This window comes from Mustela lutreola, chromosome 10 (assembly GCF_030435805.1).
Source record: "Mustela lutreola isolate mMusLut2 chromosome 10, mMusLut2.pri, whole genome shotgun sequence".
Lineage (NCBI taxonomy): Eukaryota > Metazoa > Chordata > Mammalia > Carnivora > Mustelidae > Mustela > Mustela lutreola.
The window spans coordinates 77,446,128-77,458,394 of record NC_081299.1 but is presented as its reverse complement, the minus strand read 5'-3'; the positions used below and the strand labels follow the sequence as shown (position 1 = coordinate 77,458,394).

The following is a 12,267-nucleotide window of genomic DNA, read 5'->3' as shown; positions in this document are numbered from 1 at the left end:
TCAGTTTATAATTTTCATTTTCAACTAGTTTCTTATTTTATCAACTCTTTGTTTTTAAGTCTTTTTTAACTTTCATTTTTACATTTACATATTATAGGTGTAGTCTTCACTTTTGGCTTCCTTTCACTGTTTTCAATTTTATTTTTGTGTATATATATAATCAGTTTTGCTTTCTTTACAATTTTGGGATTTAGTGTTTTCTAACAAACAGACCAAAATACACCCAGGACCAAGCGGATCACCCTGTTTGTCTACGTGGGAGATTATATTCCCACCACCCTTATTTATTTATTTATTTATTCCTTTTCTTTTTTGGTTTCTGACCTCTTTGGATTACTGCCTAGTGTATATTTTGCTTGGGTCGTGGTTGATATTTTTAATTTTGTTTTCTCATTCATCCATTCTCCTCTGGGCAAATGACTAGGAGGAGGAATTCACAGCCAAAGCACCAGTGGTAATACTCTCTGCCACAGATCTAATCAATATGGATATAACTAAAATGTCAGAGCTGGAATTCAGGATAAAAATTATAAACTTACTAGTTGGGCTTGAAAAAAGTAGAAGAGACATTAGAGAATCTCTTAGTGCAGATATAAAATCTAATCAGGCCAAAATTAAAAATGCTTTAACTGAGATGCAGGCTAAATTGGATTCTCTAACAACTAGGGTCAATGAAGCAGAAGAAAGAGTGACATAGAAGACAAGTTGATGGAAGGGAAGGAAGCTGAAGAAAACAGAGGAAAACAACTAATGGACTGTGAGGGGAGTCTGAGAAATCAGTGAAATCATAAAGCAAAACATTAGGATTATTGGGGTCCCAGAGGAAGAAGAAAGAGTGAGAGAGGGACAGAAAGTATATTTGAGCAAATCATAGATGAGAACGTCTCTAAGCTGGGGAAGGAAACAGGCATTCAAGTCTATGAGGTAGAGAGGACTCCCCTCAAAATCATTAAAAATAGATGAACATCTGACATATATAATAGTGAAGCTTGCAAATTCCAGAGATTAAGTCCTGAAAGCAGCTCAAGACAAGAGGTTCTTAACCTACAGGGATAGGAACATCAGGCTGGCAGGCCAGAAAGTGTTGGCATGATGTATTCAGCATACTAAATGAGAAAAAAATGCAGCTAAGAATACTTTATCCAACAAGGGTGTAATTTAGAATGGAAGGAGAGATAAAGAACTTCCAGGACAAACAGAAACTAAAAGAATTTGTGATCACTAAACCAGTCCTGCAAAAAATATTAAAGGGGATCCTTGAAGTGAAGAGAGAGCCCCAAGTGACGTTAACCAGAAAGAAACAGAGACAATCTACAGAAACAGGGACTTTACAGGCAATGCAATGGCACTAAATTAATATTTTTCAGTAGTTACTTTGAATGTAAATGGATTAAATGCTCTAATCAAAAGACACAGGGTATCAGATTGGATAAAAAAGCAAGACCCTTCCATATGCTATCTACAGGAGACTCCTTTTAGACCTAAAAACACCTCCAGACTGGAAGTGAGGGAGTGGAGAAATATTTATCATGCTAATAGACATCAAAAGAAAGCTGGGGTAGCAGTCTTCGTATTAGACAAATTAGATATTAAACCAAAAACTGTAGTAAGGGATGAGACTTACTACATCTTACATGTAGTAAGAGATGTAGAAGAGGGACACTATATCATACTCAAAGGGTCCATCCAAAAAAAAGATCTAATGATTATAAACAGTTATGGTCCTAAGTTGGGAGCAGCCAATTATATAAATCAATTAATAATCAAACTAAAGATGCACATCAATAATAATACAGTAATAGTAGGTGACTTCAGCACTGAACTCACAGCAATGGACAGATCATCTAAGCAGAAGGTCAACAAGGAAACAAGGGCTTTGAGTGACACACTGGACCAAATGGACTTCACAGATATATTCCATCTTAAAACAACAGATTACACATTTCTTCTCAAGTGCACATGGAATATTCTCCAGAATAGATCGCATACTGGGTCATAAATCAGGTCTCAGTGGTACCAAAAGTTGGGATCATTCCCTGCTTATTTTCAGAGCACAATGCTTTGAAACTTGAACTCAATCAGAAGTGGAAATTTGTCAGTAATTCAAACACTTGGGAGGTTAAAGAGCATCCTACTAAAGAATAAGTTGGTCAACCAGGAAATCAAGAAGAATTTTTAAAATTCATGGAAACAAAAGAAAATGAAAAAAATAATATTTCAGTGCCTTTGGGATATAGCAAAGTCAGTCCTAAGAGAGAAGATCTTAGAAAAAAAAAATTTTAAAAGCCTCAAATACACAAGCTAACCTTACCCCTAAAGGAGCTGGAGAAAGAACAGCAAACAAAGCCTAAACCAAGCAGAAGAAGAAAAATAATACATTAGTGTAGAAATCAATGAAATGGAAACCAAAAGAATAGTAGAACATGAAACTAGAAGCAGGCTTTTTGAAAAAATTGATAAGATTGGTAAACCCTTAGCCAGACTTATCAAAAAGAAAAGAGAAAGGACCCAAATTAATAAAAGCATGAATGAAAGAGGAGAGATCATGACCAACACCAAGAAATACAAACAATTTGAAGAACATATTATGAGCTACAATATGCCAACAAATTAGGCTGATGCATTCCTGGAAACTTACAAACTACCAAAACTGAAACAGGAAGAGGTAGAAAACCTGAACAGACCCATAACCAGTAAGGAAATTGAAGCAGTCATCAAAAATTTCACAACAAACGAGTCCGGGGCTAGATGGCTTCCCAGGGGAATTCTACCAAACATTAAAAGAAGAAGCTGTTTCCAAAAAATAGAAAGAGATAAAAACTTCCAAACTCATATGAGACCAGCATTAGCTTTTTTTTTTCTTTTTTTAATTTTAGTCCAGCATTACCTTGATCCCAAAACCAGACAAAAAGCCCAACAAAAGGAGAATTACAGGCCAATATCCCTGGAGAACATGGGTGCAAAAATTTTCACCAATATACTAGCAAGTAGGATCCAATAGTATATTAAAAGGGTTATTTACCACAACCAAGTGGGATTGATTTCTGGGCTACAAGGATGATTCCATATTCACAAATCAATCAGCATGATACATCACATTAATAATAATAATAATAATAATAATAATAATAAAGGACAAGAACTATATGATCCTTTCAGTTGATGCAGAAAAAACATTTGACAAAATACAATATCCTTTCTTCATTGAGATTCTCCACAGTGTAGGAATAGAGGGAACATACTTCAATATCATGAAAGCCATATACAAAAAGCCCACAACAATTAACATTTTCAATGGGGAAAAACGGAGAGCTTTTCACCAAGGTCAGGAACACGGCAGGGCTACCCACTCTCACCACTGTTGTTCAACATACAGTACCAGCCTCAGCACTCAGATAACAAAAAGAAGTAAAAGGCATTCAAGTTGGCAAAGAAGTCAAATTCTCTTTGCAGGTGACATGATACTTTATGTGGAAAACCCAAAACACTCCACCCCAAAATTGCTAGAACTCATACAGGAATTCAGCAACGTGGCAAGATATAAAATCAATGCACAGAAATCAGTTGCATTTCTATACACTAACAATGAGACAGAAGGAAGTAAAATTAAGGAATCAATCCCATTTACAATTGCACCAAAAATTAGTAAGACAGGAAACAACACATTTTGGCGAGGATGTGTAGAAAGGGAAACCCTCTTACACTGTTGGTGAGAATGCAAACTGGTACAACCACTCAGGAAAACAGTATGGAGGTTCCTCAAGAAGTTAGAAATAGAGCTACCCTAAGATCCAACAATTGCACTACTGTGTATTTACCCCAAAGACATGCACCCCAGTGTTCACAGCAACAATGTCCACAATGGCTGAACTGTGGAAAGAACAAAGGTGTCCATTGACAGATGAATGGATAAAGAAGAAATACACACACACACACACACACACAAAATGGAATATGTATATATTCCATTGTATATTACATATTCCATTGTATATGTGTGTGTGCATGCATGTAAAAAATATACATTTTTACATGCCTATATGCATATTATATATATATATTTTTACATGCATGCTCTCACACACACATATACAATGGAATATTATTCAGCCATCAGAAAGGATGAATAGTTACCATATACATCAACATAGATGGAACTGGAGGGTATTACACTGAGCAAAATGTGTCAAAGAAAGACAATTATATGGTTTCACTCATATGTGGAATATAAGAAAGAGCACAGAGGATCATAGGGGAGGGGAGAGAAAACTGAATGGGAAGTCATCAGAGAGGGAGAAAAACACTGAGAAACTCTTAACTATAGGAAACTGAGTATTGCTGGAGGGGAGGTGGTTGGGGAGATATAGTAATTAGGTGATAGGCATTAAGGAGAGCACATAGTGTGATGAGCACCAGTTGTTATAAGCAACTGATTCAACACTACATCTGAAACTAGTGATGTGCTAAGTGGTGGCTAACTGAATTTAAATAAATAAATAGAATTCATATGGGAATGTAAGGTATCCAGATTAGCCAATCAGTCTTGGGATGGGGAGAGGAACAAAAATAGAGGACTCACAATTCCTGATTTCAAAACTTTATTACAAAGCCACAGTAGTCAAGACAATGTGGTACTGGCATAATAATAGCCATATAGATCAACAGGATATATTTAAGAGTACAGAAATAAACCCATACATCTGTGGTCAGTTGATTTCCAACAAAGCTGTCGAAACAATTCAGTGGGGGAAATAATAGCCTTTCAACAAATAGAGCTGGACAACTGAGAATAGTCAGTTGAGTTAATTATATCATAATTACTTCATACAATATATGGTATTACTTCATACTATAAATACCTCATACCGTATGTAAAAATTAACTCAAAATGTGTTAAGACCTAAAAGTAAGAGTTAAACTGTAATAATCTTAGAAGAAAACATGGGTTTATATCTTCATGACCTTGGATTAGCAATAGTTTCTTAGGTATGACACCTAAAGCTCAAGCAACTAAAAAAAGATGAATTGGACTTCATCAGAATTAAAAACTATTGGGGGCACCTGGATGGCTCAGTTGGTTAAGCATCTGCCTTCAGCTCTGGTCATGATCCTGGGATCCTGGAATTGAGTCTCCCATCTGGCTGATGCTTTTCTCTCTGCCTGCCGCTCCCCCTGCTTGGGCAGGCGTGTGCGCTCTCTCTCTCTCTCTCTCTCTCTCTGACAAATAAGTAAAGTTCTTTTTAAAAAAAAAAAAAAGATGAAAAACCTTTGTGCTTCAAATAACACTATCAAGAAAGTGGAAAGAACAGCCCAAAGAGTGATAGAAGATATTTGCAAATCACATATCTGGTAAAGGAGTAGTATCTGGTATAAACAAACAATAAAAATGCAAGGAACCAAATTCAAACTGGTCAAATGATATGAATAGACATTTTTGCAAGGAAGACCTACAAATGAGCAATACAAACATGAAAAGTTGCTCAACACCATTAGTCAAGATGGAAATGCAAATCAAAACCACAATGTGACACTTACTTCCCACCCACTTTAGTCAAAAAGATGGACAATAGTAAGTGTTGGTGAGGATGTATAGACATTGAAACCCTCATAGCACTGCTATGGGAATGTGAAATTGTGCAGCTGCTTTGGAAAACAGTTTGCCAGTTCCTCAAGAAGTTAAGCATAGAATTATCATGCAACCCAGCAGTTCCTTTTCTGTGTTTATATCCAAAAGAATTGAAAACATATAAAAACTAGCATGTGAATGTTTATAGCATCATTATTCATAATAGTAAAAAAATAGAAACAACTGAAATGTTTACCAACTCATGGAATGAATAAGTTAAATGTAGTATAACCATATAATGGAATATTCAGCCATAAAGAATAAACTACTGATACATGGATAATCCCTGAAAAGATTATGCTAATGAAAGAAGCCATTCGCAAAGGGTCAGATATTGTTAGGATCCATTTATATGGGAAGTGTAAATAGGCAAATTTATAGAGATAGAAAGTTGATTAGTTGTTGCAGAGGCTGGGTGTAGGAAGAACTAAAGAGTAACTACTAATAGCTATGTGATTTTTTTTTTAAGGTGACAATGTTCTGGAATTAGATACAATGATGGTTACACAACCTTGGGAATATACTAAAAACCTACCAAACTGTACACTTTAAAAGAGTAGATTTTATGGTATGAATTATATTTCAACTAAAAAATTTGAAAAACAATAGTATTACTATATGCCAGCAAATAAAAAAGGAATAGAAATCATCATTTTTTAAAATGCCCTTTATAGTAGCATCAGAAATCAGTTTAAAAAAGACAATTTAGAATTAGAGCTGCATAAAGACAATATAAACTCAGAGCCATCAGCTGCCCATCCTTTACCACATGCAGAAAGGATCACAGAAAGCTGGGTTTTGAAACAGAAAACTAAAGCAGAGGTGCAGAGAGGTGCAAAGGTGAGAATGCCAGAGCTGGGATTCTGATGACTTCCTGTTTCTTGGTTTTAGTCCCTTCTGATGCCTCGCTGAATTGCTGCTTTGGATTCTGTGACATATCTGTGTTCATGTAACACATTTCCCCCACTCACCAGCTCTTTTTGTTTAAAGTAGCTTGATTTGTTTGTTACTTAAAATTGTAATGAGAAGTTGGAATGTTTACTATACTTCCTGCTAGCATGAATCTTCTATAAGGGCAAAAGTTCCCTATGTATTTTGCACAATCTTTGAAAACGGGTAAAAGATGCTTCCTATCAAACAAATAATATTTTATTACACTCACACACACACACCCTTCAAATATACCATCCCAAATCTTTTTTTTTTTCAAATTTTTATTTAAATTCTAGTTAGTTAACATACAGTGCAGTATTGGTTTCAGGAGTAGACTTCAATGATTCATGACTTGCATACAATACACAGTGCTCATGATAACAAGTGCTCTCCTTAATACCCATCACCTATGTAGCCCATCTCCTCCTACTTCCCTCCATCAACTCTCAGTTCTCTATCATTAAGAGTCTCGCTTGGTTTGTTTCCCTCTCTCTTTTTTCCCACCCTTCCCACATGTTCATCTCTTTCATTCTCAAATTCCATATAGGAGTGAAATTATATGGTATTTGTCTTTCTCTGACTAACTTATTTCTCTTAGCATAATGCACTCTAGCTCCATGCACGTCTTTGCAAATGACAAGGTTTCACTATTTTTGATGGCTGAGTGATATTTCATTGTGTGTGTTTGTGTGTGTGTGTGTATATACATACATATACCACATCTTCCTTGTCCATTCATCAGTCAATGGACATTGGGACACTTTCTAGATTCTGGTTACTCTTGATAATGCTGCTATAAACATTGGGTTGCATGTACTCCTTCAAATCTATATTTTTCAGCCATCCTAAATCTTGTGAATATTCCAGTTATATAATTCAGTTCTTATATGCAAATTCATATATCCCCCAAATAAAGATACATACTTACACCTTTAAATATAACATACATATCCTATCTGCACCTTTCTCAATATGTGACACAATGAAGGGGTCATAGATTTATACCCTACTAAGGTTGTTAGAACAAAATTTGGCTTTTTTAAAACAATCCAAATTTCAATTTTTCTGACTTCCTGTCAGACCATGTTATTAAATGATACAAACTAATATCCAGTTCAGAGACTATAGTTGCTAAATAATTGTTTCTAAATGTGCTTGAAAGTTCAGCACATACTTGAGTATCATAATATCAAATTATGGGGCCATATATAAAAACAGAAGTATGCACTTTAATTTACATAATATAACTAAAAATTATTTTCATGCTTCCTGTGTTTGAAAACATTCTTTTAGCAGTAGTTTCTCATCTATATAGTCAAATAGATAACATTTTGTAAAATTTAAGGAAAAATATTTTTGCTATTTTTAAGATATGACAATGTGAAAAATATACTTTTTTGACTGTAAAGTATTTAAAATTTTTTCAGGCCTATTCTTAATATATAAGATTTGGGCATTTAAACTTTTGATCCTTTAAATAGATTCTCAGTAAGAGGTATGAACTTTGTTTAATTTGAAAAAATTGATTTGACATTAGTAAATTCATTTACAGTTGCTATGTCATTCTGAGTTGAAAATTTAAAATATTTGAAAAAACAAAATGATAAAAGAAATGCCTGAGCACTGTGGACTCCAATTCATTAGTGTTACTGTTTTCTTGATAAATAAATGACAAAATAATAGTGTATTTGACAAAAAATTTAGAGAGGATGCTCTCTCATTTAAAGTCATAAAGTACATAATCATTGGACACCATCTTGTGGTGATGTTTAGAAATGCATCTATTAGGAGTTGGATTAAGGAACAAAGCAATTCCTTATCCCTTACTGCAAAACAACAACCTACAAGGCTTTTCCTCCTGACTTCCCACCCCCCAAATCCTTTGATTTCTTCCCTAAATAAATTAAATGCATTATTTGAGGGAGACAAGGTGGTTGAGAGATCAAGCTCTGGAATTAGACTACCTTAGCTAGAATCTCAGATTTGCTATTTCTTATCTAGATAGTCTTGATTCTCTGGAATTAGACAGGGAGACAGAAAATAAAAGAGATAAAGGGAAATCTAGGAGTTTGGTATCTGACTAATAAATGTTCCAGAAAGAGACAACAAACAAATCAGAAGAAATAATTTAAGAAAATTTTCTACACTTGGAGATATAGATCTGCATATCAAAAAGGCTTAGTCAGTGCTAGTTAGGATGAATGAAAGAATATCTACAAAGAAGGAATAATCGCAACATTTCAGAATATCGTGCATAAAGAGAAAATCATAAACACTTTCAAGGAACAAGAATTGAAATTTTGTTCATCTTTATCAGCAGCACTGGGTGTAGAAGACGATAGACTTAAAAGTCCAGGGGAAAATGATTTTCAACCCTGTGTTCTATACCCAGCCAAACTATTAAGTATGAAAAGTAAAGTAATCTTAATAAATCCAAGGATTTAGAAAGTTGAACTCACACACAGCTTTTCTGAGGCAGTTGCTTGAGTATGAGCACAATATAACAAAGCAGTTAACCAAAAAAGAAGTCAAAGAATCCAAGAATAGTGGATTCACTCAAGAAGCTTAATGAAAGGAAATTCTGGAGGACAGTTATAGGACAGGCCTACAATATGTTAGGAGGAGGATGGAGAGCTTAGGAAAGGAAGTAGTGATGAAGGGGGAATAAATAGATGGTGTCTCCATGTATTTATTTTTGTCTCTGAAATATTGAATACACTTAAAAGAAATTTAAGACTAAAAGAAAGGCAGCAAAACTTCAGGGAAAACAAGACAGCAGCTCAAGAAAGAAAAGTGCTCACTTGATTCAGTATTAAAGATATTTTTTCTTTCTGTCTAGCTCTCAAATCAGCCCATTCTCTGACTTTAGTAGTATCATCACTCTAGACTGAATTACCATCATTTTTTTGCCTAGACTCCTGTGGTAGCCTTTTTTTCAAACTGTGAACTTAATTATGTTCCTTCCTTGATTAAATCACTGTAGTGTCTCCTCCTAGGCCTTAGAATAAAAGATCCATTCATTAACATCCCTACTAGGTCACATGGTCAGTCAATTCCTAAGCAGCAGTGGGATGGCAGTTGCTAGGTAGTCTTGTCTCACCTCCATAGAATTGGCTGGTTAAGGACAGTAGAGACCTAAATGGACCTAGACAATTTATTACTTATGTGGACAGCAAAATAAGATCAGCATGTTATCAGTTGCTTGCATTCCTAATCCCACAGGTTAACACTGATCAGATAACACAATGGTGGACTGCTTTGTTTTTGAGGCATCAACTATAGGCTGCAATTAAGTGGTTTTATAGCCTGTATCTGTACCTTGGAAGAGGCAAGGTGGAAGGACCAGTGCCTTACCGGAACCAGAGGCAGATGAGAAACTGCTTCATGGCAGTCTCATGCAAGCTAAGGAAGCAGATGAGAAATGTCTTTTAGCACCACCTCACAAGATTGACTATCTTGACATGTCCCAAAGAGGTTCAGAGGGCATTCTATAAATAGTTAAGTCTTGGATATGGCCTATATAGAGACATGGAATTACCAGGGTTCCATGGTGGGGCCATTCTACAAAAATAGCCTGACCACTCTCTACTAATCTCATCTTGTGTGCTCTCTCTTACTTGCTGAGTATTAATCACACTGACCATCTTTCAATTTCTCCTATATGCCATGCTTTCCCTTATAGAGCTTTTGCATATGCCATGCTCTCTTTCTCCTCCCTCCTTGCCTTTTTAATTCCCATTCTTTCTTTTGTCCTCAACTCAGTTGAGTTAGGGAAGTTAGGGAAGCCTTCCAAGACATTCCTACCTAGGATGGTGTCTCCAATTATCATATAGCATTGTGTTCCTCTCCTTCATAGGATTCTAAACAATTTTAATTTTATAGTTACTTGCATAATCCTTAAGTAATAATAGAGATAATATATGCTCTAATATATTAGTTTATCACTTAATTTAGAAATGCCTTCACATACTTAATTTCATTTTATCTTTTCATCTCTATGAGGTGAACAAAACAGATATTGTTTTTAATCTGTTTTTTTACAGTTAAGAGCCCATATTAAAACTTATGTTTTCTTATTTTAGTTTAAAGTGCCCTGTACCTCACCATGTGTTTCTCATGTGAATATATAAGGCAGCATGCAGTGAGTAAAGAGGGACAAAGAAAATGCCATAGGGGCTCAAAAAAGAGAAAAATCACTTCAGATGGGGTGATAAGAGTAGATCTCCATGGTAGAGGTACCATTTAAGTTGGTCTTGAAAGTCGATACGCTTCTGATAGACAAAGAAGTAAGCAGCCTCTAAAACAAAAGGTAATATCAAAGTTATAATCATAGAATGTCTTGAGACGATTTGAATAATGGCAACCAAATATGTTTTGATGAATTAGGATTAGTATTTAGGGTACCAGAAAGGGAGGCTAGAATTACATTGTGGAGGACTTTAAATATGGAATTAATTTGCTGGCACAGGAAGTAACTAACATTTCTAGGTGGACAAATGATCTGACCAGAGTTGAACTTCAGGAGGACTGAATATGTAATATGGTAGGACTTGACAAGGATACCAGGTAACTGAGAGATGAAATTTTGAACTGGAGCAAAACTTCTAACCAGTAATCCATGGCAAACCTTGCAAAATATATTGTTGAACCCTTTCATCTAAAGACCACTGGGAGCACACCTGTAGTTGAGGAAAGTTAAGTATTTTTGGACTTGTTACAGCAAAAGACCACAGCTCTACCAGCTCTACCAAAAGACCACAGCTCTATCTCAAGGGGTTGGGAAGAAAATTATTTATAGGATTTTAGGTTGTGCTGGTGATTCTTAGCAGGGTTTAGGGAGAGCAGAGGTCAATTCTAGATTACATACTTTAAAAAAGGGAAGTATTAGATATTTTGGTGTATCTTATCTTAGATATGGGAAGATTATGGAAATAGTAGGCATTTGTGTTAGCCAGAAGAGGGGGATGTTTCGTTATTTTTGTGGTTCTTGAGTGTCCTTGTCTCAAGTTTCAGAGATAATTACACAGTAGTCTTATTTCGATCTTTACTACAGTCACAGAATGGCCTTACCTGAGTACTGTTTATATTCTGCCAAAGTTGTTTATATTCACTTCGGAACACTGGTTTAGCCTGTCAGCTTCCAGCTGCCAGGGACCTTTCATTACTTTATCACTACCCAATACATTGATCTGCTTGGCCCTTAAGGCATGTAGCCAGTTGCCTTATCCATTTACTCCAGGTGCTATACAAATATTATTATTATCTAAATGTGCCATGTCTTGAAAAGAGTTGACTGAGCAACAGCACTGAAAATGAAGAGTAAAAGACCAGAAAATGTTACAAAGGTTTTCAAAGCTCTTCACTCCCTCCAACATTTCTAGTTCACTTAAAATCTATGCTCCAACAAAAGTCATTTCTATTTCTACAGTCTGTGGTTTGCTGTCTTTGAATATTATGCCCTCTACCTGGACCATCTTCCCCTGGTCCCTTTCTCGTGTCCAGATCCTTTCTGTCAGTTCAGATGTCTCTTCCTTCCCTCTTGTTACTAAGATCAAGAAAAAGTCTACTTAAAATATTATAAATGAAGAATAAATTATATATTTGGATGTTCTAGCTTGGGGGGTCAAGCTGGAAGCAATCTTCTTCCTGTGAATTCATACAGAAAATTCCTTATACCCCCAAAACACATATTTCTAACATTTATTAAA

The 12,267-nt window shown here is 35.4% G+C and overlaps 1 protein-coding gene across 17 annotated transcripts in view; it reads left to right on the top strand.

Annotated features, from left to right (window-relative positions):
- HFM1 (helicase for meiosis 1) overlaps nucleotides 1-12,267 on the top strand; it is a 123,572-nt gene that overhangs the window by 90,554 nt on the left and 20,751 nt on the right. The window lies entirely within an intron of this gene.